The 10,108-nt window shown below is 31.7% G+C and overlaps 1 long non-coding RNA gene across 1 annotated transcript in view; it reads right to left on the reverse strand.

The window, feature by feature from the left end:
* LOC123696926 overlaps positions 1–1,135 on the reverse strand; it is a 1,444-nt gene extending 309 nt beyond the window's left edge. Inside the window, exons 1-2 of the long non-coding RNA XR_006752149.1 lie at positions 939–1,135; positions 287–478 (exon numbers count right to left, since the gene is read on the reverse strand). This is a non-coding gene — a long non-coding RNA (uncharacterized LOC123696926). The remainder of the gene's footprint in view (positions 1–286; positions 479–938) is intronic.
* Positions 1,136–10,108: the final 8,973 nt, after the last annotated feature.

Consider the following 10,108-nt stretch of genomic DNA (forward strand, 5'->3'; position numbering starts at 1 on the left):
ATGGCATTCAAATGCTTTATAAATATAAATTTATAAAGAATAGAAAAATAAATTAAAACACCCCATGTATTTAAAGTAAATTTCACTTTCCCTCAGTCAATAACATTTCAACAACCAAATATCACCCAAGTTTGTACTCAAAAAATCATATAAAACCATCTCAGTTTGTTCACAGGCCCTCTTCAAAATAGGAGAAACGTTAGAATATAAATGACAGCCCTAAATCTAAATAAAAAGACCAAAAGTAAATTGGAAGACATCATGTGTCTACAGATAAACACCTCACCCTGTGTGAATGCAGCGGCAAACATACTGGTATAGCATCATCGTGCAGACTAATCACATCCATTGTTCTATTGAAAGCACTTTCGGGGAAATGTAGGGAACATACTATGATATATCCTTTACATTTGGCTTGATATTTTCAGTTTCAATTGCTTCTAACCATTTTCCTTTTCTATTTTCACTTCTTGGTAACCTATAAAAAATGAATTTTTAGGTTATTATAATTTTAGTCCTGACCTGACTTATTTATAAATACATTTTTAAAGTACTATAAAAGCGACTAATCTTACTTAAGTTAAAATTCATATTAGGTAAATTTAAGTGTTTTATTTTTCCTTCTGCTGCTCTTGGCAAAATTAATTTGTTAATTTGGAAGTGTATTAACCAAAGCAACTATTCTTAAGATTAATGACACAGGTCACAGCCTTGGGAGACGCACGTCTTCATCGAACATTTTGCTAATGTCGATATTATAAGCCATCACCAGCACCCAAATTCATTATTTTACTAGAACGAAAATATACAAAATAAAGCTATATTTGGTAACAATTTTGCACTGAACATAGTCTGTGAATACTCCTCAATTCAATATACATGAAAATAACTAAATCAGCAAAGAAATAACTAATATTTCAGTCAAAACGTATACATACCGGTGCAAAGACAAACTTTTCTGGTTTTCATTCTTTCCGGAGCCACATCCCACAATAATGCGCTTTGGCATTATGCCACTATTTGTCCTTGACCACTCTATATGTTTTAGACACAAATGTTTGTCACAATCACAAAAATATTCAATATTTTTCAATGTTTACTACGGAGCAATGACAGAGCATGTACATCGTAATAACGAGAACATAAAATGGCGACCGGCCACAGTAGGTATTTGAGCTAACTTCAAATGTCAAGCGGTATAGAATTAGCACTGACTGACGTATAGCCATATTTTTTCACATATCAGAATATTCATTAGTTAGAAAGAGACAGTATTAGTTTTATTATTTCGGTATCGAAATGCATGATATTTGTATAATCAGTTGTTTGTATAGAACAATATGCCCTGTCCATAGGATTCCTTAGTCATTGACTTTGACATGCGACAATGCGCTCTCTGGATTTTGGGGTTAAAACTAATTCTATATACCTACGTATACATATACGTAATACTAATAACTAGGTATATACCTACCTATTTTTTTTTTACTTAATAATTTAATATGTTGATAGTTGAAAATTGAAATCAAACTTCAAAATATGTGCCTGCTCACATATATTTGCGTCGTTATTGAAATAGGAGAGCTAACTGAAATATCATTTATTTTCAACATTTAAGAAATAAGACTAAAGATCTAAATGATTACGAAATGGATGGTATTTTAAAGATTTAGGTGATTTAAAAAAAACTTTTCACTTATAATAATAATTACAAGATTATTAGTATATAAATAAATTAGTTTCACTAAATGAATATTACCTACGGAGTCTATAAAAATAAGATATTTGGAAGTGCTAAATATTATTCGGTCAAATTTCTTAAAACATATTGAAGTAGGTATGTACTTACTAAGAATAATGAAGAAAACGACATTAAAAGAAATTAATACTTTATTTTTTAAATGCTTTCACTGTAATATTACATTTTATATAGGTACCTAAAACAAAACTGTCCGTGCACATAATTTTCAGTAGAAACTTTTGAAAGCCTGAACGTAGGGCTCGATTCAACGCACTTTCACCACACTCACGAGGACTAGAAACTTCACACGATTATCAACAAAATGAACTAAATAATAAGTTAATAAACTTCACGTATAGTAGCCGCCATTTTATGACAGAATTAACAAAATAATATTTTGTGATCTGCGAATTGCGATGTACTAACAAAATATTTTGTTAGTCAATGTTACCAATTAATAAATCATATTTTACACTTTTCATGTTAATTAATAAAATGTTTTCAATATAATTATTAAATCACACGCAGTATTTTTTATGTAAAATATTTTCCTGAATTAAAGTTCTATAGGATAGTGAATTAAAAATCTGAGATAATTGTTCTAATTCATTTAAACTTTGAAAATAGGGAATATAGAAAGGTTTTCATTTATCTTATTTTACTACATTGATTTCTTATAGACAACACTGAGAAGCTTTCAGAAAATGTTGCAAGTTTATTAATTTGTTACCATATGAAAATATGAAACGATTAAAATCGCAAAATTATTTAATGGAATTTAAAAAAAAAAGGTAAGCTTCGCATTCGATCTATTAAAATAAAATAATGTTTCAAGAATAACTGCCATTTATTTAAATGTCTCTAAACAATTTCCGATAACTTTAGAAAGTGCGATGCCATCTTTTGGGGATTTAATATAAACTGATTTAATACGTTTTTACACGCCAAAGTATAGATGACGTCGCTTTCTTTAATAAATGTCAGTTTGTTCTAGGTGTCCCCCCCCCCTGGATAACATGACAGATGTCAACAGCTGAGTGAACATCAGCTCTTAGTTTTAAATTCAATAAAATATATTATATTCAATAATTAGTGGTAAAAACAGTAATAATTAGTATTAGTTAACTATATTATCAACGTATGTGTATTAATTTATGTGAAGTACGCATTTATGTGACTGAAGCAACGTTTTGTACCTATAACGTGGATGTCAACGGCAACGGAAATTCAAATTCGAATTTCTTCGATAAACCAGGGGAGTACTAGTTCTAATATATCTACTATTTTTAACAATATACACAACATTCGCATTCATTTTAACTAATAACACTGCTCATATTTTATGAGTAACGTCACAATAAATACACGAGCGCATAGTTATCGTCTCACTTTGCTTGACAAGTTGGAAGCAATTTAGAGGACAAAAACTTATAGCTCCAGACAAAATATACTTCATTTTTACAAAAAAACTACTATTTATCTATTCACTATCTATCTAACACAAGTAAATTTTAGTATAATTGCATCATAAATACAATTTTTTAACATCTATTTCACCTGTTTCAGCAATTAAAATTACAACATGCTGACCCGCAAGGCATTGGCCAAAGACATGGAAAACAAACTAAAGGCCACACTACAGGATTTAAAGGCTTCACAATCCCTGTGTGAACAACTCTTGCTGGAGAGAGAGGAACATGAACTTGAAATCCAGAAAATAATTAAAAAGAACACAAGTTTGAAGGCCGAACTAGCTGAACTCCACACTCAATATATGGACAGCCAAAACAAGTGCACAGCCCTCCAAGACATTGTTGACAGCTTCCAACAGTGTTCCAATGACCACGAGAAGGCTCTCAGTCGTATCGTTGAACTGGAATGCAGTTTAATGGAGGTTCAAGAGGATAACTCCAAGCGGCTATGCAATTCATCCAACAGTCTTTATGGTGAACTGGTTGAATGTGAACAGTTAAGTGGCTTTGAAAACAGTAGGAACATTAAGTTCAATTCACATAACAAATTGAAAAAATATCTTAAATTATGTAAGTTTATAAAACGTACAAAATCAATTATTAGAAATAGATTTTCATGGAAAAATGTAGTACAATTACAAAATAAAAATAACAGTCTTGTGAAAGAGTTAGATAGTTATCATAGGGACTTAGAACATTATAAAATGTTATATGAAGTAGAAACTTCTGAACTGAAGGAGAAAATAGACTCATTAAATGGCACATTAATTGACCTCAAACAAAAATATTCGGCTGCCCAATTACAAATTAATGAACACATAAAAGAGGCAGATTACTTAATAAAGTTGAGCAATGAAAATATGGATCGCTTCGAGTCTCTGACCAATAACTATGTATGTAGGTGTTCCATAAGTGACAATGAGCAACCGTCCCACCGCCCCATAAGTCCATTGACTGCACTGATATACATAGTATTCAATCAACGGCAACAATTCCATCTACTAAAACGAAACATCTTTCTATGCAGGAAATTATTGTGTTGTCAGATAATATAGGTCAGGGATTTGGCGCTTTGCTTAACAATTTGGGGCATAAAGTAACTAATTTTTGTACTCCTAATAGTTCATTTACATATATCATGAATTCATTAGATAATTTTAGTTTTAATGAAAATAGTATTGTTATTATATTATATGGAGATAGTTTTAAATTAAAAAAACATGACATTGATATAGGATTTCAAAAAATGTTAAAAATTAGTAGTGAGACAAAATGCAAATTTATGTTGTGTACATTACCATATTTGCCTGGTTTGACACAAAATCAAAATAAATTTATCTATAATATTAACTTAAAATTATATAATTTAACAAATCATCATAGTGATGCATTTATATATTTTGACCTTAATTCTTGTACAAAATCTTTTTGTTTGACAAAGGATACAGTGTATCTGCCATTTAGATATAAGCGAGAACTTGCTATGTTAATAGCATATAATATTAACCAGTCTGGTACATGTTCGGTATCAGACCATCGATCTACTATAATTTTATGTAGTAGTAATTATATACATCAACCTAGGTTAAGTGTTGACAGACAATCTAGCCCTAAGCTAGATTTAAACTAGTATATAAGACAACAGCTAAGCAGACTTTTTCCATTGTGCATCAAAATATTCAAGGCTTGGCTAGCAAATTGTTAGAAATAGAATTGTTTCTGAATGATAACAATATTAAAATATTTTGTGTAACAGAACATTGGCTTAAACAATGTCAGTCGTTAGTAAATATTGAAAATTACAAATTAAAAAGTATATACTTTAGGACACAGGCTATTCACGGAGGTTCTGTTATTTTTGTACATGATAGTGTAAAATGTAAAGAACGAACTGACATTGTTAGTCTTTCTGTAGAACGGACCATTGAACTGTCCTGTGTGGAGCTGGAGCGTTATATTATTGTTTGCGTTTATAGACCCCCTTCCAGTGACTATAATATGTTTGAGACAGTCATGGAAGAAATATTAAAGCGTCTAAGCAGGAGTAAAAAAAAAGTTATAGTATGTGGCGATTTTAATATTGATTTACTTTTACAAACACAAACGGCTACACGAATTGTTAATTTATTTCAGTCATTTAATCTATATAAACTTTTTAACGAACCCACACGAATTACACCTACTTCTGCAACCTGTATTGATAATATTATATACTGTGACTGCATCTGTTTAGAGAAAAATATTCTCAATACATTGACTTCGGATCACTGTGGCCAGAAAGTAGTTTTTGAATGGGATTGCATACCTACATTTAAAAGGATTAATGTTAGGCCTATAACTAAAAAAGGCATTAATAAATTTAGGAATAATATTAATAAAAACCTGCCCATACTAAATGATCAATCCTTTCCTAATAGTCCTTGTGAAATGTTTAAAAAATCTTTTTAATTTAGTACATAATGAATTTGAAAAAATATTTAAAGTTAAATCTTTAAATATTACCAAGGATTTACCATTTAGTAAATGGGCGACAGCTAGTATACATATGTAGGTGCAGGAACATTCTTTATGAATTATAGGGTATGAAGCTAAAAAATATAGTAAAGACCCATCTTTCCTTAGTTATGTTAGAAATTACTCAAAAATTTTTAAAAAAGTTTGTTTTACTGCAAAGCGTTTGTATATCAAAGATAAAATACGCGACTCTGGTAATAAAGTTAAAACAGTTTGGTCTATTATTAACGGTGAAATGGGTAAAAGCAAATCAAGTAATACCATAAAACTTGTAAATAATGACAGGGTTATTGACAAAAGTGCTGATGTTGCGCTTGCTTTTGAAGAATTCTTCAGTAGTGTCCCTGCTACTATTACTAATAGTTTAAATTCGTCTTCAGCACTTGCAGAAACCTTTATGAGGGACCATGTTGCGGGGTGCAGTACATTATTTGAATTACGACACTTAACTGCTAGTGATATTGTTACTGCCTTTAAGACGCTTAATCTAAAAAATACTTGCGATCTTTGGGGAATGTCCGTAAATTTAGTTAATAATATAATAGAAAATATTGCGAAAAATTTAGCTTTCATATTTAATAAGTGTTGTGACTATGGTACATTTCCTAATTTACTAAAGCTTAGTAAAGTTATACCTCTATTTAAGAAGGGCGATCAAGAAGACTGTAACAATTATAGACCTATCTCTATTTTACCAACATTAAGTAAGGTATTCGAGAAGTTAATATTAAACCAATTGAGTAGTCATTTTGCATCTAATAATTTACTGCACACCAAACAGTTTGGTTTCGCAAAGGGGCGCTCAACCACAGATGCTGGAGTTGCACTTCTAACACATATATATAAAGCATGGGAAAACTCAAAAAATGCTCTGGGGATATTTTGTGACCTCTCCAAAGCATTTGACTGCGTTGAACATTGTACTTTGTTACGTAAACTTAATCACTATGGAATTAAAGGAAAAGCCCAGAACCTCATAGCGTCATACCTGTATGATAGGATACAGACTGTAGTTGTTGATGGAGAACGTTCTAGCGGTGCGTCAATTAACATTGGTGTTCCACAGGGGTCAATTTTAGGTCCCTTCTTGTTCTTGGTATATATCAATGATCTTCCCTATTATTTGCAGGATAGGTGTGAAATAGTTCTGTTTGCAGATGATACCTCATTAATTTTTAATGTGGATAGGCATGACCCAAATGTTGACGAAGTGAACAGTGCTCTTTTACACATATCTGAATGGTTTACTGCCAATAATTTATTATTAAATGCCAAAAAAACCACTAAAACGTAAAAAAGTTGAACAGAGATATTACCTTGAACGGGGAGGTATTGCATCCTACTGAGTCTACTGTATTTCTAGGGTTTACATTGGACGAGAAACTACAGTGGGGAGCCCATGTCAACACCGCTGCAGGTAAGCTCAGTTCAGCTGCATATGCAGTCCGAAAAATAAGGCATCTCACCGATGAAGATACGGCTAGATTGGTTTATTTCAGCTACTTTCATAGCATTATGTCCTATGGACTTCTACTGTGGGGTGTGAGGGCTGCAGATATAGAAACTATATTTATCTTACAGAAAAGAGCCATTCGCTCTATATATAATTTACGTGCTCGGGACTCACTAAGAGATCATTTTAAGAATACTGGTATCCTTACTGTACCATCACAGTATATATTTAATAATATTTTGCATGTACACAAAAGCTCCGACTTACACACAAGAGTAGGAGATAGACACGATTATGGCACAAGGAACAGGAATAGAATTGAAATGCCATTTTTCCGATTAGCTAAAGTTAAAAATTCATTTATGGGTCAAGGTATACGCTTTTACAATAGAATTCCTCATAATATTAAAGAGTTTAGTATTATTATTTATTTAGGACAATGATGCTTGGGAGTTGGATAATAGACCTACGAATGGTGAAACAATAGTGAAGTGCAAGTGGGTTCTTAAAAAGAAGTGTGATTCAGAAAATAATGTGCGTTATAGAGCTAGGCTTGTAGCTAAGGGGTGTTCTCAAAAGTATGGTGTGGACTACAGTGAAACATTTTCCCCTGTTGTGCGACATACAACACTTAGGTTACTTTTTGCATTGTCTGTACAGTTGAATCTAGAAGTTACACATCTTGATGTAAAAACTGCTTTCTTGAATGGGGACCTGGCTGAGACAATATATATGCAGAAACCGGTTGGTTATGCTTGTTCAGATAATAGTAAGGTGCTTAAATTGAAAAAGGCTATATATTATGGTCTCAAGCAGGCATCCCGGGCTTGGCATAAGAAGGTAGATTCTTGTATGTTAATTGATGGTTATATAAAGTCAAAAATAGAGCCATGTTTGTATATTAAAATTGTTGGTAATAGTAGAACTATTGTAGCTTTGTATGTCGATGGTATGTTTGTTTTTTCCAACAATAGAGCTGAAAATAAACACCTTAAAACCATGTTAAGTAAAAATTTCCAGTTAAAAGACTTAGGTATTGTTAAGGAATGTTTAGGAATGTCTGTAAGTTTTAATAAGGAAAAAGGAACTGTTACATTAAATCAGAAGAAATATATAGATAAATTATTGTCTAAATTTTGCATGACTGATTAATCGTAAACAAGTAAATACTCCTATGGAGGTCAATTTAAAATGTAAAAAAGAGACTACTGGTAGTAGCCAAAATCCTTATCAGCAGCTTGTCGGAAGCTTAATGTATTTAGTTGTTCTTACACGACCCGACATAGCATATGCGGTGTCTTATTTAAGCCCATTTAATAATTGTAATACTGAAGAACATTGGCAGTATGCAAAGAGAGTGTTAAAATATTTAAAGAAAACAAAAGATTTAGGCTTGAAATATTGTAAAGGTAATAATAATAATAACATTGTAGGTTATGTAGATGCAGACTGGAGTAATGATATTAATGATAGGAAATCATATTCTGGGTATTGTTTTGTTTTGTCAGGATCAGTAATATCTTGGAGATGTAGTACCTAAACAAAAATGTATTGCTTTATCTAGCACAGAGGCTGAGTATGTATCAATCTCAGAAGCATGTAAAGAGGCAGTTTACTTAAGGAATTTGCAGAATGAAATCACCCAAAAATTGTATACTATTACTTTATTCAATGATAGTATGAGTGCTCAGAAATTGTTATCTAACCCAGTTTTTCATAATAAAACGAAGCATATAGATGTCAGATATCATTATTGTAGAGAAATAATAACTGAAAACATTGTTAGTGTTGATTATATGTGTACATCAGATATGCCAGCGGATTTGCTCACAAAGAGCTTAGGCCCTATTAAACATTACAAACATTTAAATACTCTAGGTATTGTTGAAATATGAATTATGTACTTTTGTTTTGTTTGTGATTTTGTATATTTTGAGTGGGAGTGTTGAAAGTATCAAAATATAGAAGTGACAGTTATGTCAAATGTATCTGTGGTATGTTATGTCTGTAATGTGCTTTTGAATCTGTGGTCTGAATAAAATAAGTTAGTCGTTCTTTTAGCGTTTAGCTACTATTATGTATTCTGTGGTTCTTTGCTTTGTGGTGATATGCGTGTTTTTTTTTTCTTTTTTTTTTTATAAATAAGTGTCAAACCAAAATCATAAGTGAAACACATTTAAAGTGAATCAACGTAATCAAACCAATGTTCAATGAATGAAAAACTTACATACCTCCGTATTAGGGAAAATCGACGGAAATATCATGAAAATAAACATAGACACAACCGCAATACAAAATTTAAGTTCCACTTTTACCAATAAAGTGGTTTGGCACCTTTAAAAATAAATACTTACATATGCTTATCTTTGTTACTTACTTTCAAATGTTGTGAAATACCTCCGTATTAGGTGCTTTTACCTTGGCCGAATTTTTTCGAATTTTCTGAGAAAAGAGAAACGAAACAGCTCATGTTGTGATTATAAATTTCGAACACAAACCTAACTATTAAATCGTCACACATAAACCTAATCAAACGTAAACGTTCAAATTTATGTCTATCAAAAATTAACGCCCTCTTTTGTCGTTGTTGTTGTTGTTGTTGTTGTTGTTGTTTGTTGTTGTTGTTGTTGTTGTTTATAATTTATTTAATATGGACCACGAAATTTATAATAATGAATTATTTTTGACGACTGCACGCGTGCAAAGTTTTTTGACTTGACCTTGAAAACACGAGGCGTTAGTCGCGCGCGGCGTATGTTTGTATGTATGTATTATGTATGTATTATGTATGTATGTATGTATGTATGTATGTATTATGTATGTATGTACATATGCCGTGCGTGATACGTGAATGGTGTCGGAGAAAATTAAACAAGCAGAAACATCATAGCCGGGATGCGAGACAATCGGTGCGCGAGGCTAGCGAAG

Source organism: Colias croceus, chromosome 1 (genome assembly GCF_905220415.1).
Source record: "Colias croceus chromosome 1, ilColCroc2.1".
Classification (NCBI taxonomy): Eukaryota; Metazoa; Arthropoda; class Insecta; order Lepidoptera; family Pieridae; genus Colias; species Colias croceus.